The following is a 13,802-nucleotide window of genomic DNA, read 5'->3' as shown; positions in this document are numbered from 1 at the left end:
TAATTTTTATAACTATAAATTAAATTATTTTTTATCTATTTAATTAACAAATTATTTATGTATAAAATTAACCCTCGTTGTGCCAACTTAATGGCTAATACATATTAAAAGTATGACACCCAATTTTATTCCATTAGGTAGTGTTTGTTTTGCAGTATTGGGACAGAGATTAAGAGACTGAGACACAGTATTATATTTGTTGGTTCAAAGACTGGTACTAAAATTTCTGTCTCTGTCCTCAAAATTTAAGTATTTCAGTGCCTCTAAAATGTAGGGACACAGGGGACTGATATTTTTAGAAATAGAGACTGAAACTTTAATAACATTTTATACCTAAAATACTCTTATTTTAATTAATTAATTCCAATTTTATCTTTTGTGCAAATTAAATTAGAATTTTATTCTTGTTTCAATTTTTATATCTCATTTGGCACCAAACAGAATACTAAAACTTATTTCAGTCTCTGTCTCTTAGTCTCTATCTCTCAGTCTTAGTCTTTCAGTATCTGTCTCTCCACTAAACGCTACCTTAATGATCTAAATTGAGTCATTTATACTAATACTAAATCAAATTCAATTTTAAACTTTTAGTGCAATAATGTTATCATCAGTTGGTGATCAGATTGGACATATCATGTGTTATTTGTACATAAAAAAAACAAACTATCAAATTAGTCATTTATATAAAATTTATGTTAACATATAATATATACTTAAAATATATAAAAATAACACTTATGAATATACATATATAATGACTAATTTATGACTGAATTTAATGTGTAAGTAATATTTTTGTTATTTTATTAACCAAATTGGTGATGTCAAAAAGACTATCTCCTCCCTAACATTTTGCCACCAAAGTTAGGCTTCATTAACAACATAACTCCCCAACTATTGTTGGGACATTTCATCAGTTTGAGTGATTACTACTTGTTTTTTACTTAAATATGGTCATAGATTGCAGCTGAATAGATAATGAACATGGCTAAAGAGATAGCTTTGCTCATGTGGTAGATCAATAAAAAAACTCACATTAAATTGGATACAAAAATTTCACTAGAATGGATAAAAGAAACTAGTATTAAGATCTATCGTCACATATTAGACCATTAAACTCAAATGAGGTCACTTTGAATTAATAAGCTAGATATGCCAAATTTCAAAAGAAAACAAAAGAACCAAAATAAAATGTCTTGACAGGAAAAAAAAAAAACAACAAATTATGCTATTCGAAGGAGAAAAACTGAAAAAGCAAAAGATAAAAATAATTGCTCTGAATTTTCTCTAATCATCCTCACTTCTTCTTTAGTACCATCACTTTCTCTTATGCCAAACCAAACAATTAAGCTAAGTGAATCTAATTAGAAATAAATAAATAATAGAAGAAGGGAATAATAAATAAATAAACTATGTCTTATCACTCAAATGATATATTCTTCTCGTATTCACCTAAATATCGCGAATTGGAGTCTTACTCTTAATTTTAAAAAGAGAATTAAATAAAGAGACTACTAAGTACGGTTTTGTATGTAAGCTAATACCCGAAATTTTACGCCTAAAAAGAGAGACTACCATCAGAAAGATATTCTCATTTTCCCCTCTTTTCTTCATTATAAATAAAAAGGAAAAAAGAACATTAAAAAAGAAAAAGAAAAGAAAAGAAGCTAAGCTATAACAAGACAACATTTTCATTATTATTATTCTCACAAGTGGTTGTGGTTGTTGTTGATGCGGTTGTGGTGGTGTCTCCATAAAACTCAATCAAGTTCTGCAAGATCACGACCATTGTCTTCAATGAAATGATGTAATCTGCAGTTTCCTGAAACAATCGATCAGTAGGTTTCATCATCGCCATGCGGTCGTTGTAGTTGTTCTTGGAAGTAGGTATAAGATTCTTCAGTGCTTCAAGCTTCTGTGATACCTTTGATGATGATGATGATGATGACTTCATATTCTTCTTCTTCTTCTTCTTCTCCTTCGCCATCCGCATCATCACCATTGTTGATGAGGTAGCTGTAGTTCTTTGCTTTCTTCTACTTCTTCTCGTGGCTCTTTTCACAGAAAGCTTGTAATTGTGCTTCTTTGTGTTCATCATGTTCATTATTATTGCCACCGAAACAGAGGAGATTCAAGAAAGAGAAAGAGAGAGAGAGAGAAGGAAAAGAAGGTGGGTTGGGCGAGAGAAGTGTCTGAAGGGGTTTAAGTAATGGGGCTTATAGAATTTGCCTCTTCATTATATTGTTTATTACATAAATACCACTGCCTTTTCTTCAATTTTTTTTTTAGAAAAACAACACAAATTATTATTTTTAATCAATAATTATATCTATTTAAATTTTAAATTACAAATTAATAAAAATTTTATAATTTAAAATTTTAATTATTTAAATAAAATTAAATTGATTAAAAAATAAAAATATACTAATACAATTCAAATCGTATTAATATACTAATATGTTTGTTGAGTCCATAAATAAACTTTACTTAGATAAATAAATTTAGTCAGTAATATAGGTGAATTTTGTACAAAATTTATGAAAACACAATAAAAAAATTAAATCCTAAAAAATAACATAAATTTTTTTAGAATTAATTTTTTATATTTTATAATAAAAATAAAAAATCTGATGAATATTGAGCTGATTTAATATACTAGATAATTTTATTTTTTTAATTCTAAGTTTGGTTAAAAAAATTATATAGTAAATAATTAAATACAATTTTTCAATTTAAATTAATTAATTTGTTTTTAAAATAAAATACAATAAAAAATCTAACATCATAATTATATTAATTGATTTTTTAATTAAATTATTTATATAAAATAAATCGTTTTTTTAAGCCAAATGATAATACGTGTCATTTATTTAAAAATAACTTTATGTGAAGTCTACTGCAGGTGAATTTTCACTTTAGTTAATCATAAAAAAATCAATGAGTAATTGATTATTATATAAATATATATATTTGAATATAGAACAATAAGATATTCATATAAATAACTATGCTATATAATTAATATAATCAAACATTGTAAATGATATATTTAAATTTAGTTCACACTTACATTTAAATTTTATAAGATTTACCTTCATAAAATATAAAATTAAAATTTAAAAATATAACGATGACTTTTTTTTCGTGCAAAAATTTAATTATGCTACACATTAAAATAATATGAGTATTTTGTTATGAAAAGTTGACTTTTTTTTACTGTAAAATATTTAACTTTTTTAATAGTTATTAATTAAATAATATATAAATACAATATAATTAATTTAATGGATAATTTTTGTGTTTAACTAATATTTTTCTTACGAACTTCTATGTTATTAACTAACCACTGAAAAGAAGTAGCTGTCATTAACTCTATTGACACAGACAAAATTAAATGTTGAAACCATTGTTTTAAATTAAAATATTATAGTTACATGAAGCTAGGTCTTAGCATAAGATAGGCTTGGTAGGGAACAAAGAAACTATGAAAGACCGTATTATAAGTAGATTAATATGAATTAAAAATTAGATAGATAAAGTAATTCTTTTTTTTCTGATAAATTACTATTATATATGTTCATGAAAAGGTTAAGTTCAAATCTCCTAAATCCAAAAGATATTTAATTCAATTTAACTTTTAAAATTTTAAAATTATTTAGTGTATAAATTATATTTTGTAGACTGATTTAGTCTTTGGCCAATTAGTTATTTGTTTTTGTGAAAATTGACCACTGTATATATAGTTTGTCTGTCTATCAATAATGAAAAAATAAGAAAATAGATACCTGTAAAAAGTACTCTAACACTTAAATCAATAAATGAATAATAAATTTTACAAATTATAATAATTTAAATAATATTATTATCTTTTTTTATATATCTAAAACTAAAAATAATAGTTATGTCTCTGAATAATTTTGCTTTAAATCGAGAATAATAACATATATTTGAGCATTTTAATATTTACTTTGATAATTATTTAACCGAATTATAATATATATAACTGAATCATAACATATAATTGAGTTATAACCGTCTCAGTTGTTATTCATCGTCAATACCATACAATATGCCGTGTGCTATATTAATATTAATATTAAAAAATCATGGAAGCTAACCGATTTTAGTGATTTTAGTTAGTTATTAGTCAGTACAAATAATAAATTATCTTTAATAAATAAATTTTATTAATTTATGTATATAAAATTTTATAAATATAAATTGTATTGTCTTTGTATATAAATTTTTGTAAATATAAATATAAATTATATATTTTATGTGTGTAAATTTTTATAAATATAAATATAAATTATTATTGATTAAATATTAATCTAAAATAATAATATTTACTAGTTATATGATATTAATATATTAATATATATCAACAAATGTTAATAATTGATTAAAAAATATATAAATTTTTATTTAGATATGCGTTGCTCCTAATGGACTAATTTTCATAGTTTTAATATTTTAATCTTGAAAGATTCAGAAATTATTAAGTCAAGAAACAATCAAATAAACTCAAAGCAAGAACTCTTGGACAACTAAAAAAGACTAACAGTAAGATCCATGTATAATATATCATAATTAATTTGAATTTGTCAAGTAATTAATTTACTTATGCGTTTAAATAAATAGTAAAAATTTAAATTTTATTTTTTATATGTAACAATTTATTAACAAATAACAAATTTTAAAATAAAATTTAAATCCGTTACTAATATTAAAAAAAATAGTATTTTAAAAAATATGGTTATTGTCAACTCCTGCGATAAGATATTAGATTGAGTCCAACAAATTAAAGCAACTCTCATTTATTTGCCAACATAAAATTTGGAACCGTGAGGAGACAATCACAACACATCTCTTTCTCCAAATTAATCACAAACTCAGAACACTCTCCATCAAAATTTTTTATTCACCTCCATTTTCTCAGCCAAAAAGGCCTCACTGGCAATTGAAATACATTTGTAACTTGAAAACGTGGTAAGGGTATGGTTGTAACTTTATAAGGCAGAGGACAATGGTTTCGTATGTGACCCCAATTGAAAAAGAAGAAGCGGGAAGAGAGGCACAACTTGCGAGCCAGAGAGGCAGAAAAAGCCTACACCTCTGTAACGGCACATGTTCAAGGTCCCGGGAGCTTACACTCACTCAAATCTTAATTACCATCTTCTCCCTATATCATTCCTTATAGAACACTACCATGTTGCTTTCAATAATTCGGTAGGAATTGCATCAACTATTATATTCTTGAATTAAATTTTTATAATTAGTCAATCCGTGATGTTAGCGAAACAATTTTTTAAATTATTTTATATATTTTTTGGTATTAGATAAATGACACAGTAAAATATAGAGATGAAAATAAAAAATGTATAAAATATAGAAACAATAATTGAATAACTTTTTTTTAAGAATTACAACTTCTCTATCACAAAGAAACTACAATAATACTCTTTCTTGACGAGAAGAGAACACATTTCTTTTTACATATATAAAAAAAACTACTCAAAGAAATATTATATTATTCTATTTGAATGACTTACTTAAAAACAAAATGAAAAAAATTTTAATTTATAAGCAAAATCTCTGTTACATAACTCACCTGTAACATGAGAGGTTACTATTCTTTCTCTTTTTCTATTATAAAAGTTTGATGGCTATTATCTAAGAGTATTTTTTTCTTTTATTATTTAATTTTTTTATAATTAATTTTACTAAATTTACATATATCATAACAAGTATAATTTTATATATATAATATCTATAATTATATATTTATTATATCTAAAATTATATAATTATTTTTTTTGATAATTAATAAATATTAAATAAGATAATTTTGGTCGATTAAACTAATTTTTTATTGTTAGTTAATTATGATATGTTACTGTATGGTTGGAGGATCACTTTTCGTATTTCATCGGTTGTAAAGTGTTATGTGCAATATTTTTTATTTTTTTAAAACAAAATCTCTCTCTCTCTATATATATCATTGGAAAAAAGTTCTAAAGAAGTAACAACTTATATAGTAGTATGATGATAAATTTGTGTTTTTAATTTAGTGTCTAATTTCCGAATACATTATGTTTTCTACTCTAACAGAAAGAAAAGTGAAAATTAATATATAAAATTGTGTTACATATATATAATCATCATTTTATACACACACTAATATTTTACATAGAAATAGCAAACATGTCCAAATTAAGTGTATCAAGGAAAAGACTTGTGCATTTGTCGTGAATTGTCCTATTTAATTTGCACATGAATGTGCAAGCATGTAAAAGATATGCTCATTAGCTATTAATTATATTCTTAAGTTATAGATTTGAAAAATGTTATAGAGCGCATTAGGCGTTGAATTAAGCCGACCTATAATCTACAAAACAAAGGGAATTGGTCAATAAAATAATTCATAAAATCGTACCCTGTGTATATGCTACCCATATATATGGCACTATCGAAAAAAGACAGATTCATATATTAAACAAAGGTGAAAATGATCACATGCATGATAGAAAAGATGAAAAAAAAAAGAAGAAAGGGAATGTGCGTTCTTAGGTTAATATTAATTAATAAAACAATATATTTTATCTGAGTTTACAATAAATAACTTTGAGTAAATTAAAAGACGACATGTGATGATTATATTATTTAAGAGTAAATTATCAAAACTACTCCAAAACAAATTATATTGTTGACGAAATTATTTATAGAAAATGCAAATTATTTAAAAAATGCTATCCAAAAAAAAAATTATTCAATGTACGCAAAAGCCAAAAAAAGGTTTATCTTTTATCGTAAATCGCAAAATTTTAGTTCCTTATCTCATTTTATGTATAAACTAGTATATTTATCCTTATTCTATATGAAATAATATATAAAAATATAAAATACTTTTTTAAATTTTTTTAAATAAAAATACACAATAATTTTTGTTATAAAAATTTTATAAAGTTAATTTAATTTAAAGTTTAACTATTTTTAATGTTAAAATAATAAAACTAATGATTAATAATTTAAATATTTATATTAAAATCCTATCTTTTTAAAAAATTCTGTTTAAATAACATTAGTAGTTATATACATGATATTTTTTCATAATTTATGAACAAAATTTTCAAATTTTTTTATTATTATATTAAAATTAATTTGAACAAATATAATAATTTAATATGAAATAAAATTTATCTTTAAATAATTCTTTTTATTATCATAACAAAAAAAACATTATAGATAACTGTATTTGTTAAAATTTATTTAGAACTATTTTATATTCTAGTATCATATTTATTATTAGAATCAAAATAATACGTCCAAGTATTTTTTTGTTAGTTTAAACATCTATCAAAACTGTTAAAGATAAGATGAATAATTGAATATATAATTGAATGTACAATATTTTCTGTTAATTTTTGTAGAACGATAGAAAAGATTTATCTCTAAAGTCTTAAATTGTCCATATATAAAATCATAATTATTGATATAGGTTTTTTTCAAAGAAACAAAAAAATTTTGTTACAATATAAACAGAAGTAATATTGATTAGTTAAAAATTGAAGTCCGTTTTTTCATCTAATACAACCATTTTTTTTTCAAAAGACAAATATTTGTTATGTGTAAAAAAAAAAAAATCAAAATATCACTCAAGTATTTATCAAGTGCTTTATAACAGTATCTACTAATCAGTAAGTTTTTTTTTAAATTACGAATTTAGTTCTCATTAACAATATTACTTAAGAGTAATTGAGTTACATTTTGAATATCGAATTCTTAATTACATTTAGTAGTATTTTAAATCTTAAGTAATGTACTTCATTCTTTTATTACGAAAGAATAAAAATGCAACGTCACTTGAATTAAAATTTAGTGTATTTTACCTTTGAGTGAATTTTAACTCAAATCAAGCTACAAAAAAATGTTAGTTGTGTACCCCATAACTATAAATAAAGCCAAATTTTCTTCTCCACAATTCACAACAATAATAACTTTATCAAATATTTGTTCTTTTTCTTAGATGTGTTACAAATTATTTGTTTTTAACTCATCATTTCAAAGTTTAATTCTCATGTAGCTATTTCTTTAGTTAACAAAAAATTATCTACTTCAAGTACTAAACACATACGAATATAGTCTTTAGGATTTTGTCTCAAGATTATAAAATTTCATCTAAATCAAATATGTACGACTGTTTAATTTCAATATTTCACATATTTATTTTACATATAATATATAATAGTGTTAAAATTCAATCAATTTAAAATAACTAATAATTAAAAATTTATAGTTAATAAAATTCATCTTTCAAGTTTTGTACTATTTTTCAATGATATTAAATAGAAAAAGGATAGGTAGACAATGAAAATATTAAACAACATGAACAATAGATATATTAGATGTTCAATTCAATAGGTGTGCGAATGATTATTCTAATATTAAAATTTAAATGAATAATTTAGAGGTGTAGTATATTTTTATTTTATTGAACCAATTTTAGAGCCTATTATTCATATTATTCACAAAAATTATTATCTGCCTAACAAAGTCTAATAAAATATCATTAAGAGAGTTAATGTCAATAGCTATTCTATACACATTTTAGTCTTGAGATATTGTTAAAAGATAGTTGAATGATAAACAATCTTTCTTTGGACATATGATATTAAGATCTATGTGCTTATTTCTTTAATGACATCATTAAATTTTTTATCCTCTTATATCAAATTCAAGAGTAAAATATGTATCCGTATAAAAAAATTTCACTATTTACCAAAATTTTACTATTCACCAAAATTTCAATTTTTTTTAGTATTCTTTGTTAAATAATGTTGCTTGATTCTATATATATCTATGCTATGCCAATATTAATGTAGTCATAAATGTAATTGGTGGTAGGGAGATAAAAAAATCAAGATAATAAAAAAACTATTAAAAAAAGCCATCAAGTTATTGAAAGATGGTAAATATATTAATTTGATTTTTAATCAAAATAAAACACATTCCTATAAACGTAGAAAACTAAAATTTTTTAAGATTTTATGAAAGAAAACGTTTACTAAAAGATAAGGAGACTCAAATCCACAACCTCTTAAATGAGTATAGAAAGATTATGTGCATGTTTGAGCGTCATTATTTTGTTAAAAAAATACTTTTTTTTCAATGAAAAAAAGATCTTTTTTTATTTTTTAACGTGTTTGGTAAATTTTTAGTAATAAAAGTAAAAGCACCAGTAAAATAAAAAAAATCTTTTTTAAGAAGCTGTAATTTACATCTTTTTTTAAAAGATTTTTTTTCCTTAAAAAAGATGTTTTTTCATGTAATAAATAAACAAAAAAAGTACTTTTATATTGTTATACCCAAACATAATTGATAAATAAAAACACCTTTTTACATGAGATATCCAAACATAAAATTATTTTTACTTCTCTATAAAATTTTTTAAAAAAAGATAATTCAAAAAAGATCTTTTTTTTAAAAGTTCAACAAGTCATATATTATTTGAGTTATCTTATTGACTACTACCTAATAATTTTCTAATATTATTTCACAACATTTTATGAGTGCAACAATAATCATATTTCATCACTCAAGTGAAAAGTAAAAAATATTACATAGTTAAAATACCATATAATCTATTTCACTATTCTTTTTGAATAATTAATTAAAAAAATAAGTTAATTTTTTGTACAAAATAGAATAAAATAAAAATAAATGAATCAAACAGATATAAATATGAAAATTCTAAAATTTTATTAATGATATTTTTATATAAAGTTATCATTTATAAAATTATATTAACAATCCAAATAAATTTAATACCATAAAACTTATTTCAGCGTTTATTTTAACATAATTACTAACCTTCTATTCTTATAATTATTAACAATTTATATAAAATAATATTCTATAACTTACTTAATTGTCTCTTTTAAAGTAATTACAAACATTATATTTTTTTAATTATTTTTTAGTTTTATTTATTATTTTTTAATAAATTATATTAATGTGTAAATAAATTAAATTAAATACAATAATATTTGTACTAATCAATATAACTTTTCAATTTGGGATTAATTTATGTTTAATTTAGTATTAATTTCAGTAAAAAATATTATTAAACCAAAAAATATATATATTAGACCAATTTTTTTTGTAAAATACCAAGTTATAAAGAAATAATATTAAAAAAATCTCAAACAAAAAATAGTACAGTGAAATATGAAATAACAGGAACAAACATAATAAAAATTTATTTAATATTCAAGTGCATCATCTTTAAATTTTTCTAAAATGCTAATTTTTTATTTAATTTTTCAATCTATTTTTTTTTTATCTTAGTAAAAAATAGTAATTATTGTAATAGGTATATAAATTTATCTATTCTTTATTTAAAAAGAGTTGCACCCCTTTTGAATGTCTTTTATTATATTGTTCGGACCAACACAATCTAAAATAATATTCAACTAAAAGAACTAATATATTAGACTAAATGAAATAATCATCAACTAAGTACAACTCTTTTTAAAATTCTACAATTACCCACAAGAATGTCAAACTTATTGACTTAAAGTAATTTATAATGTTTTTTCCTAGATATTTTAAGATACATAATAAAAATTTTATTAAAAAAAAATATGATACAATTTATATTTTGTCGATGTTATTTTATCATTTAATCTCCTAAATTAGAATAAAATTAAACACGTAAAAAATATAATTTAAACATTAAGAATACTCAACATGTGAAGAGTTATGATAAACTAACTTGTATGAGATAGAAAGGATAAAATTTATAATAAAAAATAAATAAATAGAAACAAAATAAAAGAAATAGAAGATATCGAGTACAATAATAAATAATAATATCTTATAGCTTATAAAAAAAATTAAAGAATAAAAATAATACATTATAGAAGAAAAAAATATTACCAAGTGAAAGAGTAACTGATAAAAAAATGATATTTTTTTCTAGCATATATAATTTTTACAGTAAATAAATTATAAAATATAAATAGGTAAAATAAAAAAGGAATGAAATTATATTTTTTAATAAATTAAAAAATATTCACGATCAAATAATTAATGGTGGACATATACAATAAATTACAAAAAAAATATTAATAGAAATATTAGATTTGATATTAAAATAAAAATATAAACAATGAATAAAAATCTAAAATTTAAAATCAAAATATTTAACATCAAGAAAAGAAATGAAGAAGAACTTTTGATAAATACGACTCAAACATTAACATAATAATAAATTGAATCAAATAATATATATTTGAATTAATTAGAATTGTTTAGCTTAATAAAGTAATTTAAATAAATATAATATCTTATAAATATTCCATATAAAAGTTGTAACACTTTAAAAAATTATTAATCAAAATATACAAGATAAAAAAGTAATATAAATTAAAATAATAGTTTTACTTATTCTAATCAAATCAAATAATTAATATAATTGATTAGTTATAATTAATATAATCAAATAAAATAATAATTAATTATAACACTTTTAAAATCATTAATCAAAATACATTTGACAAAACATTATTGTAAATTAAAATAAAATTAATTTATTTGTTCCAGTTAAAAATCAAATAATTAATATAGTCAAATAAAATAGTAAATAATTTAATATTTATCTCAAACAAATTAAATAAATAATTAATTAATGATCGCATTTAAATGAATCAAGCAAAATAAATCAAAAAACACTTTTAAGAACATGTCACATTAGCTATGCTGTTAATTGAAGAATTCTAATTTTAATAATATATAATAAATAAATATTGAAAATAAATTTTACTTAGTCAATAATATTAATTAATTTTTTATTTTAAAATATTTTTTTAACTCTTACTTTTTTAAAGAATTTAAGATTATAAAATTAGATTTTAAAATTTAAAATAAAAAATAATGCATATATTCAACTCATATTAATTGAAAATAATTGACTCTTTAATTTTTTATACATATACACACACTATGACTCACTACAAATTATATGAAGATGAAGTTTTTTTTTGTTTTTTTACTAAATTTTTATAGTAGTCCTTTATATTTATGGTTTTTATCAATTTAGTTCTTCAAATTTTAATTATACTATAATAATTTGAATAGTCTTTTAAATTGAGCTTTGGATATTATAGTGGTCCATAAACTCTTCAAATTAGCAAACACAGTAATAATGTGCACTTTCTTACTATGTTAGACTAGTGTGAAACGATGCCGTTTTTGTTTGGCGTCCAATAAAAATCGAAATAACATTATCATTTTCGTTTTAGATACCACAAGAGTCAAAACGACATCTTTTCAACTTTTAATTCATTTAGACATAAAAAAAACGTCGTTATTTCACACCATTTTAGTGTGATAAGAGAGTGCTATATCACTGCGTTTACGGAATCCATTATAAAAAAGAATTCAAAAACTACTATATTATCTATAGTTTAATCTAAAAGAATTACTAATAGTGCAATTAAAATATAAGACTAAAGAATTATATTATGTGTACATTAAAATTAGCTATTAAAATTAATTATTAATATAAAATATATGTTAAAATATAAATACATATTAAAATAAATTAAATTATACATATATTTATATTAAAATATATTAATAATTAATTTTAATATACAAATAATATTTTTAAAGACTAAGTTAATAAAGACCGTGAATTTAAAAGATTACCACAGATATTAATCTCTCATCTCATTAACACTCTAAAAAGGCAGGCTAGTTTTGGGTACTACTGTTAAAACGCTTTAATCATGCAGGAAAGAGAGGGGCATTTGGGTGATTTAACTATGGAGAAAGAGGGGTAATATTGTAAAGAAGTAGTTTTGGGGGCATGTGAGGGTGATATGGGGCCAGCAAAGCTCCGTTATTAGAAAACAGAAAAAAAGGAAAAAAAGAAAGAGCACATGAGAATGAGAGAGAGAGTGCATGTGAGATAGAGGGGACAGTGGGGCAGCATGAAACGTACACCATGTTCTGCACATTCCCTGCATGCTACTCATCAACTGCCACCTCCCACCCTCTCTTTTCTTCTTACTCTGCCAATTAATTTAATTATTAATCTTAATTTGAAGATTAACATATATACCTCATGTATTGATAATGTAATTGTGTGTGAATACGTCTATAATTCTGTTAGAGAGTCAATGAAATATTTGTACAATATATATAATAAATTATTTATTTAGTTTAACATAAATTGAAAAATAAAAATTTAAAATAAAATATTATTAATTTTTTAAACACAATATATTTATATTATTTAAAATAATTATCTGAATATCAAAAATAATAAATATCTGATATTCTATTAAATCGAATATCTCTATATTTCTATTATACACATTATACAAATATTTTATTAATTCTCTATATTTCTTCATACATCTATTATATCTATAAATTAGTTTTAATACAATATCAATATATATGTATCTAATCATAAAATATCATATTATAAAAAAATATTATTATTTTTATTGATTGTATAAATAGTCATTTATAAAATAGATATAATTATACAATTATATAAAATATTTTATACTATGAAATATCAAAATTAAATTTTTATATATATAATATAATATGAGGCACATGCTTCTAGTTGGTTTTCAAGCCATTTCTATTCGGCATGTGTGATGCGTGTATTTCTGCATGTGACCCAAATTGAAACTTTACCATTATCCAATTAAGGATTTGGATTTGGGAGGAACCTACTTTAGAACACATTAACGCATGCTAAAACAATCTTTTATTATAAGCAA

This window comes from Arachis hypogaea, chromosome 10 (genome assembly GCF_003086295.3).
Source record: "Arachis hypogaea cultivar Tifrunner chromosome 10, arahy.Tifrunner.gnm2.J5K5, whole genome shotgun sequence".
NCBI lineage: Eukaryota > Viridiplantae > Streptophyta > Magnoliopsida > Fabales > Fabaceae > Arachis > Arachis hypogaea.
The sequence above is the reverse complement of the archived record's forward strand: the minus strand, read 5'-3'. Positions refer to the sequence as shown.